Raw genomic sequence first — 18,724 nt, forward strand, 5'->3', positions numbered from 1 at the left:
ATTCAGCTGATGATGAAATTGATCTGGACATTAATTCAAATTTGACTGCATTGGACCAGCTGTCTTCAGACGTTGACTGTCAAAGTGATGTAGCTACTGTGGTAACAGTTCAATCAGTTAACCAAAATGATGTTGGAGGGTTGATGACTTCAGTCAGATCAAGAGCGGGAAGGTTTATCAGACCAGTTGTAAGGCTTATTGAAACAATGCAAGTACAAAGAATAGATAACCAGGTTAATGCGCCTATGTGGATCTAATCTATTTTCTTCTGTTTGGTTTCTTTTTCTTTTGTGTCGCGACTATATTTAGTCGGTATACCGAGATGTCATTGAAAGGAATGCATATATGTTGAGTGAGTGTACTAAACATGTAACAGGCATGTTGACCTATGAGTTTGGAGGGGCGTAGCTAACCTTTCCTTCCTCTAATTCTTCGTAAGAATAGTCTATGAACTGGAATACTCATCAAAAATTTTTTTCTGCGAGATGTATTTGCATTGCATTCCATGTTTTTTATTTTTATTTTACAAGTGTATAAATATATACAGATCTGTTATGATTACTGATGTTCTTTGTACCTGAGTGTTACCTGATTAGTCGTGGGTGATGTATTATGCCATGATACTTTATTTTTGTTTATTTGCAAGTGGAGTTCAGAAGGGGAGAATGTAACGGAGTTGTATATAAATGTGTGTGTGTCTCCACTTGCGGGTAATGTTCTGTTAAATTATCACACTTGGGGATGATTGGATAGAATATATGAGTGACATGGTTTCCTATTGGCTGGCTGGTTCTCTTTGCTGCGTGCGTCCTGTGTCGTAACTACCAGTTCACATGTGTAAAGCCAGCGGTAAGTCGTGTGATTGAGAGCTCTGAATTCTGTCTGTAAATGATCTGTCAATTATATGTGTGATATATCATGAGCAATAGCCTACTTATTTTGAGACCAAGAAAAGTGTTATATATTAGTGAAGAGTGAAAAATGTGTCTTATTATAGCGCCAGAGTGGTGTGACGCAGGCTGAATTATTTTGACTCACTCACCCTGGTTACACAATGTTTTTCAGGTAAATTGTTATATTTTTTATATGAGAGAATGAATTCATTTGAAACATGGTTTATTTTGTGAATTTGTTAAACTGTGTCGTACCAGACCAGTTCACATGTGTAAAGCCAGCGCGCCAGAGTGGTGTGACGCAGGCTGAATTATTTTGACTCACTCACCCTGGTTACACAATGTTTTTCAGGAGAATAAAATTGATTGGACCTGATTATTGAAGCACGAGTTTTATTAACAACACAACACAACGCAGAGGGACAATAAAGACCAGTTACACATGCACTAACCGCAAAATATGAGGGACTCAAAGAGAAAGTTTCCAAGTTAATACAACACAGCGAGGCACTGAGCTTGACCACAGATATGTGGACATCTCTTAGAATGGAGTCCTATATGACAGTGACTGCCCATTTCCTTGATGGAGATTGGAAAGCACAGAGTCTTGTGCTTGAGACAAAACAAATAGAAGAGGCGCACACAGGAATAAACATTGCTGCGTGACTATCTGAAGTTGCTGATACCTTTGGAATTCAAGAAGCAAAGAGAATTTCTGTTGTATGTGACAACGCGGCTAATATGGCACTCTGTGTGGAAACACTAAAGGAATCACATAAATGGCCAGAGATGCAGGGCGTCAGGTGCGCCAGGCACACTTTGCAGCTCTGTATTAACGCTGCACTCAAACAAGATCCAATTTGTCGTGCCGTGGCTGCATCACGTCATCTGGTGGGACATTTCAAAAAGGGGCACAAAGCAAAAACTGGGCTAAAACAAAAGCAGGAGCAGCAAAACGTCCCTCAGCATGAACTAATTCAGGATGTGTCTACACGTTGGAACTCAACATTTTCGATGTTGGAGCGACTGCTGGAGCAACGCTGGCCCATTTCCGCAGTGCTGTCTGACCCAAACTTTACGAAGAAGAGCGACAGCAGTACACTGGACCTTACCACAGCACACTGGAATGCGGTAGAGGACATTAAAAATGTGCTGAAACCGATGACAACCCTGACCGAGCTGCTGTCTGAAGAGGACAACGCGTCCCTGTCTGCAACAGTACCCATGCTGGCAAACTTGAAGAAACGTCACCTGGCCATCGCGGATGATGACAGCCCCATTACCAAAAAAATGAAAAGCAAGCTGGTCGAAGAAATTGACAGTAGGTGGGAGTTTAAAAACCGAATGATGATGACTAACTGTATACATTACAGCTGCAGTAGTAGACCCTCGTTTTAAGCAGCTGTCTTTTCTGGATGATGCCAAACGAGACGAGGCCTATACAGTAGTTGCACAGCTGGCAGAACGACTGAGTGCACTCAGCGCAGTCACAGGCACAGGTGAACCTGGAAGTGAGGAGGAGCAACGTGTCAAAAAAGCAGAAAAACGACAAAGAGAAGGAGATTGCTATGCTGTTGTGCGAAGATGAGGACGACGAGGTTTCTAGAGAATCAGGTGGGAGAAGCACAGTGACAGAAGAAATGAAAACCTATCTTCAGGACAGAACCAAAATCGACTCCGGACCATTGGGGTGGTGGAAAAAAAAACAAGACAGATACCCGAGCCTGGCCCGAGTTGCAAAGCGACTGCATCCCTGCAACATCCACGCCTTCTGAACGCATTTTCTCCAAGGCAGGATTTATTGTCAAGTCAAGTCAAGTTTATTTGTATAGCGCTTTTCACAATACAGATTGTATCAAAGCAGCTTCACAGTATTAAATTAAAATAATACAACAAAGTTTGTTTCAAGAGGAATTTATTGATTGATAAAATTAAATTAAATATCCCCAAAATATCCCCAACTGAGCAAGCCAAAGGCAACAGTGGCAAGGAACCGAAAAACTTCATCAAGTGACTTAATGGTGTCCTAAAACTCCATCAGGTGACCTAATGGAGAAAAAAAAAAACCTTGGGAGAACCCAGGCTCAGTCGGGGGCCAGTTCTCCTCTGGCATTTATGAGCTAGAGGCCGGATTGTAGTTTGAACTGTAGGATTATATGAATGCCTGGCTGAAGAGATGCGACTTTAATCTAGTTTTAAACTGGGAGAGCGAGTCTGAGCAACGAACAGTATCAGGAAGACTATTCCAGAGTTTTGGAGCCAAATGTGAGAATGCTCTCCCTCCTTTGGTGGTTCTGGATATCCTAGGTATGACCAAAAGCCTTGAATTTAGTGATCTTAAAGAGCGCGATGGATTATAGGGTGATAAAAGATCCGTTAAATAGACTGGAGCTAAGCCGTTTAGGGCTTTATAGGTCAGTAGCAATACCTTGTAATTAATACGGAACTTTATAGGTAACCAATGCAGTGATGATAAAATCTGTGTTATATGATCATATTTTCTTGATCTAGTAAGAACTCTAGCGGCGGCATTTTGGACTAACTGTAGCTTGTTTATTGAGGATGCAGGACAACCAGCTAGTAAAGCATTACAGTAATCCAGTCTCGAGGTCATGAATGCATGAACTAACTTTTCTGCATCAGAAACTGATAGCATATTACGTAGCTTAGCAATGTTTCTAAGGTGGAAAAATGCTGTTTTTGTAACATATGAAATATGATTTTCAAAAGACAGGTTGCAATCGAGTATGACACCCAGGTCTTTTACTGTAGAGGATAAAGTAACAGGACATCCTATGATGTTAAAGTTGTATTGTGCGAGGTTTTGTGGGCGGTTTTTTGAACCGATAAGTATTACCTCTGTCTTGTCTGGATTTAATAAAAGAAAATTACGGGTCATCCAATCTTTTATATCTTTAACACACTCTGTCAATTTGGAAAATTTTGCGTTTTCATCCGGCCTTGATGAAATATATATTTGAGTGTCATCAGCATAACAATGGAAACTAATTCCATGTTTCCTTATAATATTTCCAAGTGGCATCATATATATTGAAAATAACAGAGGGCCTAATACAGATCCCTGCGGCACTCCATAGTTTACTGGAGTTATGATCGATTTTTCTCCATTTAAATAGACAAAATGGTAGCGGTCAGATAGGTATGATTTGAACCAGCTTAGTGCTTGTCCTTGAACACCAGTATAATTTTGTAGTCGATCTAAGAGTAATGTATGATCTATAGTATCGAACGCAGCACTAAGATCAAGTAAAACTAGTATTGAGATACAGCCTTGGTCAGAAGCTAAAAGTAAATCATTTGTGATTTTAACGAGCGCAGTTTCAGTGCTATGATGCGGTCTGAATCCAGACTGAAACTTTTCATAGATCTCATTTTGTTGCAAGAAAGAGCCCAGTTGAGCGGACACCACTTTTTCTAATATTTTAGACATAAATGGAAGATTTGAAATGGGTCTATAATTTGCTAGATTATTATGATCTAATTGTGGTTTCTTAATGAGAGGTTTTATAACTGCCAGTTTAAATGTTCTTGGAACATGACCTAAAGATAAAGACGAGTTAATAATATTGAGGAGAGGATCTTCCACTACAGGTAACACTTCTTTCAGTAGTTTAGTTGGTATAGGATCTAATAAACATGTTGTTGTTTTAGATGAAGTGATAAGTTTATTTAACTCTTTTTGTTCTATAGTTGTAAAGCACTGTAATTGTTCTTTCGGGGTGATAATTGAAGCTGAATTATAAGGCGCGATTGAAGATTGAACGTTTACAATTGTGGTTCTGATGCTTTCTATTTTCTCAGTGAAGAAGTTCATGAAATCATTACTACTGAACTGTAACGGGATATTTTGTTCGGGTGACGTCTGTTTATTTGTTAGTCTAGCCACGGTGTTAAATAAAAACCTTGGATTGTTTTGGTTGTTTTCTATTAGTTTGCGGAGGTGCTCAGCCCTGGCCGCTTTTAGGGCCTTTTTATAACGTGACATACTGTCTTTCCACGCGATTCTAAAGACCTCTAAATTAGTTTGTTTCCATTTACGCTCTAAAATACGCGTTTCTCTCTTTAAAACATGCGTAGTATTGTTATACCATGGTGCTTTATTTTTCTCTCTGACCTTTTTTAATTTAATAGGTGCAACCACATCCATTGTTCCAGAGAGAATGGTGCTCATAGTGCTAGTTAGTTCTTCTAGTTCATCTGTTTGTTTGGGTTCAGGCAGCAGCTGAGACAGATTAGATAAGCAATTTGAGAAATTATCTATGGTGGATGGGAGGATTGTTCTGCCTGGTTGATAACGCGACGCCGCATGACATATTACAGCAGTACGTAATATGCAAGTTACCATGTAGTGATCAGTGACTTCATCACTTTGTGGAATGATATCTATATCGGTTGGATCGGTTCCATGTGATATAATTAAATCGAGTGTATGATTAAGACGATGTGTTGGTCCGGTGACGTTTTGCTTGACCCCAAATGAATTTAATAAATCTGTAAACGCAGCTCCTAACGCATCATTTGGATTATCTACGTGTATGTTAAAATCTCCAACAATTAGTGCTTTATCGACATTGACTAATAGGTCTGAGAGAAAATCTGCAAACTCTTTTAGGAAATCAGCGTAAGGCCCTGGCGGTCTATATACGGTAGCCAAGGCTAGAGATAATAGGGATGTTTTTCTAACATCTAAGAGCGTAACATTTAGTACAAGTACTTCAAATGAAATAAACTTATAACCCGTTTTCTGGGTAACATTTAGAATATCTTTATAAATGGTTGCAACACCTCCGCCACGACCAATCAGACGGGGCTCATGCTTATAACAGTATCCAGGAGGAGTAGACTCATTAATACCGAAATAATCATTTGGTTTAAGCCAGGTTTCAGTAAGGCAAAGTACATCGAAGCTATTATCTGTGACTATTTCATTTACAATAACTGCCTTAGGTGTGAGTGATCTAATGTTTAGAAGACCTAGCTTTAGAAATAGTTTTTGTTTACTAATAGCAACATTTTCTGTTTTAATAACAATTAGATTTTTCCTAGATCCTGCATTAGATTTATTATTTGATCTCACTAAACGAGGAATAGACACCGTTTCTATGCAATGTTCTACACTAGTATTTATATCAGTTAAATTGGTGCAGCAGAGACTATGATTTGGACTTTTGGTTACTAGTCAAAGGGTATTTAACATTTTGGAGATGTTATCTGACAGAAGATCCGCTCCGAATCTGCTTGGGTGTAAGCCATCAGCACGGAAAAGCCTAGGACGCTCCCAAAACAGATTCCAATTATTTACAAAGAGCAGTTTCTGCTCATTGCACCATGACATTAACCATTCATTTAGCGCAAATAATCTGCTGAACTTTTCATGCCCTAGTCGGTACGTGGGAAGCGGTCCTGACACAATGATCGTTGTTTCAGGCGATGTACTGCGTACTGTATCGATTAGATTCCTGGGTAACGCTTTAGATTACAGCCCGGAAAGTACTGCGTAATTAAAATGAAAGTACAGTGTAACGTTCGGTAATTACAGTGTACCTATAAAGTACTTACGTGTAAGTATATAGGGGAACAATACGTAAAGTCTTGGGAATAAAGGTGTAACAACCAGGAAAATACTGCGTCATTAAAACGAAATTACAGTGTAACTTTCGGTAATTACAGTGTACCTATAAAGTACGAACGTGTAAGTATAGGGGAATAATATGTAAAGTTTTGGGAATAAAGGGGTAACAACCAGGAAAATAACAAATTATTTAGGCAAATTATTTAGACTGTAAGTATTCCATGTAGTTACAGGGTAAGTATGACATTGCGGGCTGTAAATTAAAGTGGTGTTTCTTACCCTCTTGTTTCATGTAGTTACAGGGTAAGTACAATAAAAACACATGTACACACACACAATCTGATATCACTCGGAAAACTTTATTTTAAAAAAAATAACTTATTTAAAAACGGATTTACAGCACTTTCGCTTGCTTGGTTTCCTCCTCCTCTTGTTCCTCTTCTTTTTCTTTCTTTCCACTGATGAATCTTAAGAAGGAATCCCATGACATGTCTCTTGCTATTCTGTATTATGTGTTAAAAGAAAATAGCCTACAGTAGGCTACAGAAATGTCCTCACCATTTACTCATCTTTTACCCTGATGTCATCTGAGATGTATACAAATTTCCTTCTTCAGATTAACACAAACAAAAGTTTTTAGAAAAATAAATAATCTCTGTAAATGCATATAATGCAAGCTCATGTGTTCCTAAAAGTTGACAACAGCACATACAACAATAACTACAGTAATCCATACGACCCCAATGGATGAATCAATGTCTTCTGAAGTGAAACGATAAACGTTTTTAAGAAAAATACCAAATATTTAAAAAAATTTAAACTGTGGACTATCGCTTCCGACCAACTGTCACCTGCGCGTTCTTGAGAGGGTTGAGTAAGTTTACGCTTGAAAATTTAAAGCTTGACGTAAGCGCACCGAAAAACCGAAAAACCGAATGTCGAATTATTTTTTTTTTTAATGTTTTTATTATTGCTCACAACAAAATACAAACAATAACAGATAATACTAATGAAAAACAAACCATGCAGAAGAACAGAGACACCAGTTTTCGCGCGAGTTTCACATCAAACTCCCGCGAGGATGCATTGGACGCTTAAAGCTTCAGCAAACGCGAAGCCATTCAAGCCGACTCTCATGCACTCGCTGGTGACAGTTGGTCGGTAGCGAAAAGATGAGTAAATTATGAGAACATTTCTGGTTGTACTGTATTTTCTTTGAATACATAATACAGAATAGAAAAATACTCCTTATGATTAGGCAAATCAGTGGAACGATAGAAAAAGAAGAGGAGGACCAAGAGGAGGAGGAAGCCATGCAAGAGAAACAAAACAGGACAAAACATGCTACTTTCTATCAGGACTTTAGAATTTGAAATGAAAAGTTGATTAAAAAAAAAAAAAAAAAGAATAAGAAGTGTAATATGTTGTAAATCTGTTTTGAAATAAGTTGTTTTTCAAATAAAGGTTTTCCAAGTGATGTCAGATTGTGTGTGTAGGCCTACATGTGTTTTTATTGTACTTACCCTGTAACTACATGAAACAAGAGGGTAAGAAGCACCACTTTAATTTACAGCCCGCAATGTCATACTTACCCTGTAACTACATGAAACAAGAGGGTAAGAAGCACCACTTTAATTTACAGCCCGCAATGTCATACTTACCCTGTAACTACATGGAATACTTACAGTCTAAATAATTTGCCTAAATAATTTGTTATTTTCCTGGTTGTTACCCCTTTATTCCCAAAACTTTACATATTATTCCCCTATACTTACACTTATGTACTTTATAGGTACACTGTAATTACCAAAAGTTACACTGTAATTTCGTTTTAATTACGCAGTATTTTCCTGGTTGTTACACCTTTATTCCCAAGACTTTACGTATTGTTCCCCTATACTTACACGTAAGTACTTTATAGGTACACTGTAATTACCGAAAGTTACACTGTACTTTCAATTTAATTACGTAGTACTTTCCGGGCTGTAATCTAAAGCGTTACCAAAGAATGTTTTAAAACTTTCACAGAGACCTCAAACTGAAAGCACAAAGCCTGTCTTTAAATTTAATTTCGTTTTGTATTAATTGTATCTTAATTTTAATCGATGTTTCATCAACCAATTGTCTGGATTCAATAAATAAGAAGAATATATAAGCTATTAGAAAATAGATAATCAGGACACGGAGGCGCTGGCGAACCTGGAGCTCGTCTCATAAATGAACCGAAACTCACCGTGGGCCGTAGACTATTGCCTCACAGACCTGAGACAGATAGCTTGAAATGTCTACTTTTAAGCAGAACAATTCAAAACGAAAGAAAACAGACTGCGCTGCTTATGTAATTCGTATGAAATGTGCATTTCTCTCTGGCGCTGCGAAGATCGCGAGTCGTCAACTTCATCTGTCTAGCCGACAATGACATACAAAATAACTGTTTTATTAGTAAACAATTAAAATGTCTCCTGCTATATTTGACACATTTGCCTGTTCCTTACAAAACACTGACAGTGGGGTTTTTGACGGGTTTTTTTTTTTTTTTTTTGAGCAGCTGCGGACAAATTCTTTCGACACACACACACACACACACACACACACACACACACACACACACACAATATTACGTAACACTCTGCGCTTATGTTTTAAAAAGATAATTTAACATATAAATAAAAAAAATTAAATAGCCCACTTAAAGTGTTTATTACAAATAAATGACTAAATGCTACAAATTAATACATTTTAATGAACAAACATATGCGTTGCATTTACAATTCTGTGAAAACAGGGGGTGCTGCAGCAGATTTATGAAAGATTTGATCCAGGTTGTGAGATCCAGGCGATCACCGGGCGCTCGGCACTCATGTACCCCGCCTGGAACAGCCTTTCCTCGGCTAGTCCTTTTGACGTTTGCCGCTGACTCTGACGTCTCTGAAGTGGTTAAACATGAGATATATGATATATATGTAGACCTAACGGGCGATCTTTGGTCTCGTGAATCTATAATTTGTTCCCTGGCCAATCGTTTTGGCTGAGGGCTAAGTGAAGTTTCATAACTGTGTATACTTAAGATATTTAAAGCTGCAGTCCGTAACTTTTTTGTGTTAAAAATTATCCAAAATAATAATAAATAAAAAAAAACATAACCAGCCAGTGTTCAAAACTATCTGCTTGCCTTAGCTCGATTCAAATTGGTTAGCTTTTAATAATGATTTGAATTCCAGTGGTAATGGTGGATTTCCGCGGGAAATTCGAGCATGTCTTTGCGTCATTACGTCACATCTGTACACATAAAGAAGGAGTCCCGGATAGTAGGCTATATTGCGTGTGAGGATGTTCGAGGTGTAGATTTATAGCCTTTTCTCACAGCACTTGAAATCATTTAAACTTATGGCGGATCTAGAATGTTTCAAACGACAATCACCAGTGACAACTAGATTAAAGTCGCATCTCTTCGGCCAGGCATTCATATAATCCCACAGTTCAAACTACAATCCGGCCTCTAGCTCATAAATGCCAGAGGAGAACTGGCCCCCGACTGAGCCTGGGTTCTCCCAAGGTTTTTTTCTCCATTAGGTCACCTGATGGAGTTTTAGGACACCATTAGGTCACTTGATGGAGTTTTTCGGTTCCTTGCCACTGTTGCCTTTGGCTTGCTCAATTGGGGATATTTTGGGGATATTTAATTTAATTTTATCAATCAATAAATTCCTCTTGAAACAAACTTTGTTGTATTATTTTAATTTAATACTGTGAAGCTGCTTTGATACAATCTGTATTGTGAAAACCGCTATACAAATAAACTTGACTTGACTTGACCTTGACTTGACTTGACAACTGGAGGTTCACCAGTTGTAAAACCCAAAAGACTTCGGACTTCGGATTGGCTAGAGAAAAAACATTTCAATAGTTCAGTTATGTAACAGTAGCGCACTTGTTCGCTTAATTTACACCAGGGTTTCTCAAAGTCGGTCCTGGAGGGCCACTGTCCTGCACAGTTTAGCTCCAACCCTGATCAAACACACCTAGCTGTGAGTTTCTTGTAACCCTGAAGACATTGATTAGCTTGCTCAGGTGTGTTTGATCAGGGTTGGATATGATAAGAGATCGTTAGATTTAATCAGCGCCATTTACTGCAATGCTTTTTTTCCACTTAGTTGATCAGACCAAAAGTGGATGTTGGTTACTTGTTCAGACGTCGTTTTCCGTTGAAAATTCTAATATTGGGCATACTTCAGAAAAGTATAATCTGTGATTCTGAATGCCCGTATTCACACCGGCGCGGTGATTGACAGCCGCAAACTCTCCTCAAAACATTGGATTCATCCGTGCTGTTTCATGCCGATGTACAACCCACGTAAAGTTGATAATTCCGCAAATAACTGCAATTGCAGATTTCGAACAGAGATGTATGCATGTACATGAAAAATATGTATATATTTTAATCACAGTTTAAGTACGATTATTTTTATCCTACTAAGAGAAACAACGTGGCTTGGCTTAGTCACTGGCTTGATTTACTGATGCATAAACAGTATTGAACGACTTTCAGAGAAAGATTATCTGTCTGTCTGAACTTGAACAATTACACATCAGAAATTCACATAACCCACTGGTTCTTCAGAGGCTCGGATGAAGGAACTAAAAAAATACTTTTGTGTTCTTTTGTACATCCAAACACTGAGCAACTGCCATGCTTCGCTCGTTAGCAAGCCATGATGTCTCTCGAGGAAAAACCAATATCGCACTCGCGTAGCTCATTTTCTCCTGGGCGGCCAAATTCTCTTTGCGGGCAAAGAAGAGAAAGGGGAGGTGACCTTTCCCCTTATGACGACATACAGGGAAGATTCTAGATTCGCCCATCTGAGCGTTAATTTTCTCAAAAATACCCAGGGCTTGGTTTACACCCATCAAAACGTCTAGCCATTGGGGGACCGTAGGCAGGCTAGGGGAACTCATATTAAGGTTAAAAAACCTCATAAAGTGAAATTTTCATGCAATGGGACCTTTAATTTTATCACAGTGAAGATGATCAGAGCACATATTGCCTGAACCATATTTATAAGTTTAATATTTTTTAAATGTAAACGAATAGAGGCAGGGTTGTGTTTTATATTTCGTTTTGTTATAAATAGGCTAACGTTACATGCAGTGAATATAATCAATATGCGTTGCCTGAACCACATTTGTGTGGCTATAATGTTTAAGATTTATTTAAGTGAAAATGAAAAGAGGCAGTGTGGTGTTTTATAACATATTTCGTTTTATTGTTGCCTAAAATGTACATACAGAGATAACTGGAGTAGCAGAGCGAGCTGAGTGACGCTTTCAAGAACGCGCTGTTCCATTTGCAGAATTACCAGAATTACTCGCGTCCTCATGAGTCATTCTCCTGAGTCGGACTTGGCAAGTCCGAACTTTGCGTACTTGCTATTGAGAAACGCCTAATGTCGGCGCTTGGCTTCTTGTGACAAATATGAGAAACAAGAACAAGATCTGCTGTATGTCATCCATTGTTGTTTATGTCGCTTTGTTCTTCGCGCGAAAATGACGTCGATCGCTTCTTTCCGGCATAGGCTACACCACGCCTATCACGTAAGGGTACTGTTGGCAGTGGAAACGCTAGCCGATTCGTGGTTTACCGACCCGAACCGTACCGTACTGTACCGTACCGTACGGTACCGCTCAGTGGAAACAAGCCATAAAATTCTCTAATTATGTTGTATATTAAAATGAATGAATGATATCTGCAATACATTCATGTTGGTTCTGTTCTGTTACCCTAAGAGGGGTTATTGCTGCTCTCCTGCTCTTATCCATGCTAGGCCTCATGGATGTGCAGGGAGTTCTTGCCCAGAACAGAACCATACCGCTAATCCAAACTGTATGCTAACCAGCAATTGTATTTGACGATAGTGGTCCTGACAGAACTACACCTCTATGCATAGATCCTCCTCATAAAGGAAGTCTGACCAGCTGTTAGTGAGCTTTGGGTCTCCCAAGAGAAGCGTCAAAGCAGACCATCAGCAAATGGATTGTCGAGGCGATCTCTACCGCGTATGAGGTGCACGTTACGCCTTCGCCTCTGCTGGTCACGGCACACCCTACGAGGAGCGTTGCATCCTAGAAAGCTCTATTGTCTGGACCTTTCTTCCACACCGGGCTCTCAAGTACTCTTGTCCTGAGTCGTGAATGTGTGAAAAGGGAATGTGTGAAAAGGTCAAGTTTCCATTGTTGATTCAAACTTGGGTAAAAGTTGTTCAGTTTTGTCTCCATTGAGTGAAATGCTTTAGATATCCTAGACAAACTTCTGATGATACATTTTCAATTGTTAGTGAAAATAACAGGGAACGTTGATTCAAACGTGGGTAACAGTTGTTAGAAGACGTGCAAATCGTGACAGATGTTTTCTTTATTAGACGGTTTGTTCATCTACTCATCATCAAAGATATTTTACTTGCGGTCAATACTCAGTGATGCTCATTTTGAGTCCTGAAGTTATAAAAGCAACAAACGGGTGATGAATTAACATACAGAATGTCTACATGAAAATGTAAAATTGCAGAAGCATTAGTCATAGAAAGCCCACAGCAGGACAGAAAAGACATGTATGTGTTTTTGTTCCTTGTGCTTGTACTTCTCCTTTTCTCTCAGACAGTGCGCAGTAGTCTTTATATACGGTGAGCACAGACGAGTGTCAGAGGCTCTTCTAGCGATCGTGTGACTGAAGAAACATCTTCTCTCTTCTGCTGGATTACTGGCTCTTCTGGACTCTAGAAATGATGCTCATCTTTGGACTGATGCTGATGCTGAAAACTGCTGCATGTGAGTCCACTTTCAGCTCAAACTCTCTGATGATGAAGCTCTGACATGAAAACACTGTAATATTACTTTAAGAGTTTTTCCATAAACTGCAGGATCTAGTAATTGAGTCTGTTTTAAGTGTTTAAAGCCTGGTTTCACAGACAGGGCTTAGATTAAGCCAGGATTAGGCCTTAGTTCAGATAGGGCATTTAAGTAACTTTTATTTTTATAAACGTGCCTTAGAAAAAAAAAACTGCAGATGATGTGACCACCATGTGGAGATGCACACCAAAAAGATCCACCACAGATCCGAAAACTGGTGTGCATCTCCAGAACAATGGCACTGACATATTTAAGACATTTTAGTGCAAAGTTGCTCTCAGTTAAAACAGATCAAACATGCATTCAGTTTTCTGCTGCTTCCTTCCTCTCGCTCTCGCTCTCTCTCTCTCTCTCTCTCTCTCTCTCTCTCTCTCTCTCTCTCTCTCTCTCTCTCTCTCTCTCTCTCTCTCTCTCTCTCTCTCTACTCTGTTATTCTCTCTTTCACCAATGGGCCTCATTCACCAACCGTACTTATGAAGAAATGTTCTTAAACCCCACTTAAGCATGAAGATTCTGACATTCACTAATGTTTTCTTATCTTGGATTTGTTCTTAGCTAAGAGCAAAGTCTACGCACACTCGAGAGCACTCTTACGCACGTTTGAGTGATGAAAACCAAATAATTGGTTACTGCATTTTATTTAATTCTACAGTCGTTTACAATGATAGTATTTTACTGTAATGTATTTCTGATAATTTGTTGAAAAAAAAATACTACAATTTACATCAGCAATTAAGCTGATTAAATCAAATATTATGTATATTAGTTTGGTGACTGAACATCTTTTGGACATTCTCCATCTTTTCTTGCACACGGCTCTGAAGTGTCATGTCCTTATGTGGGAATTTGCGGGAGTTTTCTTATGCTAATTAGGAACAACTGGCACGCGCTTTCAATTACGAAGACGTGGGATTCATCAATCCTAAGAACACAAGTGCGAACAATTCTGTTGTTTAAGAACATGTCATGAATCCGACGTAGACTTTTCTTAGGAAGTTTATTACAGTTTTTCTCGATTGCTTAAACACTATAACCAGGCTTTTGAACTAAAATTTCAAAACCATAATGCCATTTATCAGAAAGCACACCCATTTCACTAAACTATAAACACTATTTCCTGTTTTGACACATGAGTCAGATTTGTTGAACTGTCACTGCAAAACTCTACACACAAATCCCTTCATTTCTCATTGCCTAGACCATGTTGTCATGTATAAAGCACTAGCATTCAATATTGTTCACTCAAGTCAGCACAGCTTCAGCTCAGTTAGCACACAATTACCCAGGTGGAAACACTAAGAGTCAAAATTGAACACACATCAACCAGATCCTTCAATAGAGAGATAAAAGGGCCCGAATCAGTTTATTGTGTTTTGGAACAATGGATCCAGAAAGACATGAAGGAAGAGATTGAGGAGGGAGGAGGAGGAGGAGGAGGAGGAGGAGGAGGAAGGAAGGAAGGGCAAGAAGACAAGCAGTCTCAGATTAAATTCAAGCCACTCTAGTTGCCCATGTCTTTATCAATGGTATGACTATGAGGGAGGCTGGGCTACGAGTAAGGCCAAATTTGAGTCGCTTCACCGTCGCCTCGAGAGTCTTCAGAGAGGTGTGGTGGCAAACACAATTCTATCACTGAATAAAAGACAAACATTTCCAATAGTCTTTGATGAGGTTTATTTTCTTGCAAGAAAAGGCCAGCAGTCGTACAGTCACACAGAGTGACACAGAGTGTGACAGTGAAGCATCCTTTCTCCTTTATAGTCTTGACTCCAGAATGTTATCTTTCTAGGCCAATGATGGTATTTCAACCATATGTGGAACATTCTTAGACGTGTTCATCATATTGTCTCCTTGAGTGGAGGCCCTCCTGTCACGACCAACACTCTTTACCATTCCAATACAATTCCATATAAGAATAAGGTTTGTGTGTGCTCTTTTACTGTCATATGATGGTCACACACATCTTACTGTAAGAAAATATAAAAAAAAATTTAGAGGAGAGAATAATAAAAAAAAAAGTAAAACGGATTTTTTTTTTTGTTGTTGTTGTTGTTGTTGTTGTGTGTGTGTTGTACTGTGTAGTACATGAATGAATAAAAATGTGCAAATGTATCCATGGGTTGTATCTTTTGTGTTCATCATGTGAAAAGGTTTGTGAGGGGGGGGAACCACAAGCAACATAACTTACCAGTTTTGGAAATGTTGTTTTGAATTTATCGCACCAGTGTGTAAAGCCCTCATTATGCTTCTGCGTCAACTCCACGGCGTAGCTACGCCGTCACTCCAACGGCGTCGTGACCGTTTTATGGTTCTGCGTCGGGTTGCGTTGCATCGCGGTGCATTTCACCGCCAGAACGCTAGGGGGGTGGTGTGGTTCGCGAATCTCTTTCCTAGTTTGTTTTGGTTCCATGCGCCGGTTCCGCTTTTTCATTTCCGACAATGGCGAGCGAAAGAGAGAGAGTGTTGTCGCAGCTGGAGCTAATCAACGTTGAACAACAAATGATTTTATTGCAAATGTTTAATCGTAGAAGAAAAAGAAGACGTCAGCGAAGGTGGTCTGTACGACCAGTGCACGAAGACAGGGGAAGGATTGGCGAATTTGTTACGGTTGTTCGACCGCTGAGGGACTTGGACGAAGAAATGCACTTTAAGTATTTTCGGATGTCGAAAGGTCGATTTGACGATCTTGTTCATCGTTTAAAGCCGTTAATACAGCATCAGACTACACACAGTATGCCTATTGACCTCGCTCAGAGACTGGCAGTGACTTTAAAGATTTTATCTTTGGGTGCAAACCAACAGATCACCGGGTTGGGCTACAAAATGGGTTCGACCACGGTGCCATGGCAGGATAATGTAGTGTCCCGTGGCAGACTTGGTTAATTACTTGATATCCATGATGTACCCGTGAACATTGTATTGTAAATAAACAACAAACTTTTTTTCAAAACAAACATTGATTTGATTGATTGAAGTTTATTTCTAGCAACAACAAAAAAAGAAAAGAATATATATAAATATATACATATACACTACCGGTCAAAAGTTTTAGATCGGTAAGATTTTTAATGTTTTTAAAAGAAGTCTCTTCTGCTCACCAAGGCTGTGTTTAGTATATAAAAAACAATAAAACAAAACATATTTTATGACAATTTAAAATGACTGTTTTCTATTTTAATATATTTTACTCCGGAAATGATGTATAATCTGACCAATCACAGCCCCTGCGGTCTGCGTCACCGCGACGCGTAGTTACAATTTTTTGGAGGTGCACGTCAAGCTACGGCGGAGGGGTCGCGTCGAGGTTCGCGTCGACGCAGAGGGGTCCGCGGGGGTACGCCGTCGATTCGACGCAGAAGCATAAAACAGGCTTTAGACTATGTTGTAGTGTGTGTGATTTTGAGGGCTTGTGTGTGTGTCTGAGGGCGAAGTTTGGTTTTTCAGCAAGAGTGAATGGTTTTGAGTCTAGAGCTTCACCTGAAAATAGGATGTTTGGGGAATTGGGTGAGACGTTATGGATTTGTGTTTACAGTTTTGAGAATACGAGGCATAGTTTCAAGAAATGTGTTTAAGCAATCGAGAAAAACTGTAAGTACAAAGTTAAGAAAATTCTTAGGAAGATATTGGTGAATGAGGCCCAATGTTCTTACAGTATCTTAGTGTACTCCTCAAAGTTACAATATTAGTTTTTAGAAAATATACACACTTAAATCCTCATGGAAAACTGATAAAAAATGTATCTCAAGGATCCTATAAAATTCTACGAATGTTTGTGTAATATTTTAATTTATGATAATGTGTGTGTGTGTGTGTGTGTGTGTGTGTGTGTGTGTGTGTGTGTGTGTGTGTGTGTGTGTGTGTGTGTGTGTGTGTGTGTGTGTATGTGTGTGTGTGTGTGTGTGTGTGTGTGTTTTGTTCTTCAGGTCTGGAGTTTAACTGCAGTTTTCGTCAGTCTGGTCCCTGTTACGCTGCTCTCGGAGACAAACTCAGTCTGATGATGGTGGACACTAGTATAAATGACCTGAAGATACAAAAGATAAACTACAACACACCAGAGGATCCAGTTTGTAAAATAAAGAATGACAGGATAAGAAAGGCTGATTGTGATCTCTTTAATAACAGACATGATGAAGTGTCAGTCAATAATGGGATTCTGATAATAAACACTGTGATCAGAGCAGATTCAGGGACTTACACATTACAAGTCTTTGATTTACCAGGCTCAGAAATATTTAGAGCAGATCTTCAGGTGATTATTGAAGGTACAGTAACTCTCTCATCAGACTCATTACAATCTCATGTTCTCAAAGATCTCGATTCTCTGTGAAGGTTTTTATTCCTGTAACACACAGTAAACACACTACATACTCCAGTAATAGTGAGAGTAGTGTGGAAGTATGGCATTCTGCTGTAATCTACAAATCAGTGTTATTTTAGTTTTAATTCTAGATTTATTATAGTTTTATAGTTCAACCTCAAGCCATCCTATGTGTATATGACTTTCTTTTTTCAGCCAAACACAATCAGAGTTATATTAAAAAATATCATGGCTCTTCCAAGCTTTATAATGGGAGTGAATGGTACCTGAGTTTTTGAAACCCAAAAAAGTGCCTCCATCCATCATAACAGTGATCCATACGGCTCCAGGGGTTAATAAAGGCCTTCTGAAGCAAAGCCATGCGTTTTTATAAGAAAAATATCCATATTTATAACTTTATAAACTACAATCACTGGCTTCCAGTAATGGCCATATGCAAGTCTAGTTACTGCAGAAGAGTGACCTCTGACCCGACGAGTGACCTCTGACCCGACAGATGACGAGTGACCTCTGACCCAACGCATGACGAGTGACCTCTGACCCGACGCATGACGCATGACGAGTGACCTCTGACTCGACGCATGACGAGTGACCTCTGACCCGACATGATGTAGGAGTAACGTAAGCTTAGGTTAGAGTAGACGGTCTCGCGGTTCCAAAAACAAAATCAAGCTCCTCCCACATTGCTCACGCGTCGGGTCAGAGGTCACTCTTCCGCCACATTTTTGGGTGAACAAACCCTTTAAAGTCCGCGTGAACCGGAAGTTGCAAATGACTTTTCTCCAGTGTTGTGACGTATTTCCAAGTGAAAGGGAATATTGAACAGAGGGCAGGGTTTTACTCTAGCGCTCCTCCTCTCCATCTCTCACTCATAGCAGACTAACGGTTTGAGGGGAGTGGTTAAGCGTTTTTTAACCCAAGCCGTCAAACCTACATCATCAGAGAAGGAACGCCATTTCAGACCGGAAGTAACTTTTCAGACTTTGATTAAAGATTACCACGGCAAACAATTTTTTT

General features: G+C 39.3%; 1 protein-coding gene and 2 long non-coding RNA genes across 3 annotated transcripts in view; 2 read left to right on the top strand and 1 right to left on the bottom strand.

The window, feature by feature from the left end:
- LOC309504114 (uncharacterized protein) overlaps positions 1-18,724 on the top strand; it is a 600,323-nt gene that overhangs the window by 579,399 nt on the left and 2,200 nt on the right. The gene's annotated exons all lie outside the window — the stretch shown is intronic.
- Positions 9,558-15,401, bottom strand: LOC309504217. Its single transcript, XR_014208027.1, has 2 exons — positions 15,158-15,401; positions 9,558-10,312 (listed from the first exon to the last, which is right to left on the bottom strand). It is a non-coding gene; the product is annotated as an uncharacterized lncRNA (long non-coding RNA).
- On the top strand, positions 12,459-17,485 carry LOC309504177. The gene is made up of 2 exons (XR_014207979.1): positions 12,459-13,308; positions 17,313-17,485. It is a non-coding gene; the product is annotated as an uncharacterized lncRNA (long non-coding RNA).

The sequence above is a fragment of the Leuciscus leuciscus genome (genome assembly GCF_965113295.1).
Source record: "Leuciscus leuciscus genome assembly, chromosome: 8".
Lineage (NCBI taxonomy): Eukaryota > Metazoa > Chordata > Actinopteri > Cypriniformes > Leuciscidae > Leuciscus > Leuciscus leuciscus.